Genomic DNA, 1,517 nt, shown 5'->3' with positions numbered 1-1,517 from the left:
TCCGCACCCTCAGACGGTGAAGTCTTCTGGTACTCTGAAGGATTTATAGTGTTTGATGTTGTAATCTCCCCCCTCCTTCCTTCTTCCACATTAAACAATGCCCATTCCAGGTAATTAATAAACTAAAACTAAACTCCTCCCGAACAGGCCATGAAGGCCCAACGGTACTGACCGGCCGCCGTGTCTTCCTCAGCCCACAGGCGTCACTGGGTGCGTATAGGGAGGGGTATGTGGTCAGCACACCGCTCTCCAGACCATATGTCAGTTTCCGAGACCAGAGCCGCTACTTCTCAATCAAGTAGCTCCTCAGTTTGCCTCACAACGGCTGAGTGCACCCCGCATGCCAACAGCACTCGGCAGACCGGATGGTCACCCATCCAAGTGCTAGCCCAGCCCGACAGCGCTTAACTTCGGTGATCTGACGGGAACCGGTGTTACCATTGCGGCGAGGCCGTTAGCAGGTAATTAATAAGCAAAGTCTTTTATGAAGATCTGAGTGGAGCGAATATTACAATAAACTTTCAAGTTTACTTAGCTTGTCATGTTGAGACGGCTCCAGTTCTTCTTGTCTAGAGGTCTGATTCTTGATGCTGAAAATCTAACCTAGATCCTCACAGTTGGTTGAACTAAATAAAGTGGAAGATTGTTGTGGCAGAATTTTTTACGTAAATATATTTTCCACTGATTTTCTCACATTTTAGTATATCATACAGTATTGTAATGTTTCACATTAACAAAGACGAAATTACATTGTTCGCACATATTATACAAAAATACGTCCGGTCACATCAGAGGCAAGCTTACGACTCTCGCAGTCTGCGGAAATAACAATATTCCAAATGGCTTACAATTTTTCTTAACAAATGCATTCCTACTAGTTTTCTGCAGTGAACACCTAGTGTGTTGTGGGGAGATCACTCTGTTGCAGAAATAATTCAAAAGCCAAGATGGCTTAAACACTTTTTACTAGATGACCGGTTTCAAACACTAAAGGTGCCATCATCGGGTCTGTGAAGATATAACATGACCGGTTTGACGGAGGTCTTACATGAGTTACACTATGTACATTACTATTAGTAAAGTACCACATACCTGAATGTAGCTTAGCGTGTATAGATCATTTGGATATAACGATACATGAGGCAGACCAGCTGATATTAAATCATCATCGCAGAAATAAATATTAGAAAACAACTGCTCTCATGGTCATTCTATTCCATTAGATATATAAAACCGAAGTCACAAGATGTCTGATGGAATAGAATGACCATGAGAGCAGCTGTTTTTTAATTTTTATTTCTGCGACAATGATTTTATATCAGCTGGTCTGCCTCATGTATCGTTATATATCAATGATTTATACATGTTAAGCTACATTCAGGTATGCGGTACTGTACGAATAGTAATGTGTATAGTGTAACTCATGTAAGCACTCCCTCAAACCTGTCATGTTATATCTTCACAGATCCGATGAAGGCACCTTTACTGTGTTGAAACCGGTCATCTAGTAAACAATG

At 41.5% G+C, this 1,517-nt stretch overlaps 1 pseudogene; it reads right to left on the bottom strand.

The window, feature by feature from the left end:
* Positions 1–341: 341 nt before the first annotated feature.
* On the bottom strand, positions 342–459 carry LOC126238498 (5S ribosomal RNA; annotated as a pseudogene).
* Between the last annotated feature and the right edge of the window lie 1,058 nt (positions 460–1,517).

Source organism: Schistocerca nitens, chromosome 2, assembly GCF_023898315.1.
Source record: "Schistocerca nitens isolate TAMUIC-IGC-003100 chromosome 2, iqSchNite1.1, whole genome shotgun sequence".
NCBI classification, from domain to species: Eukaryota; Metazoa; Arthropoda; class Insecta; order Orthoptera; family Acrididae; genus Schistocerca; species Schistocerca nitens.
This window is presented reverse-complemented; position numbering and strand designations above follow the sequence as displayed.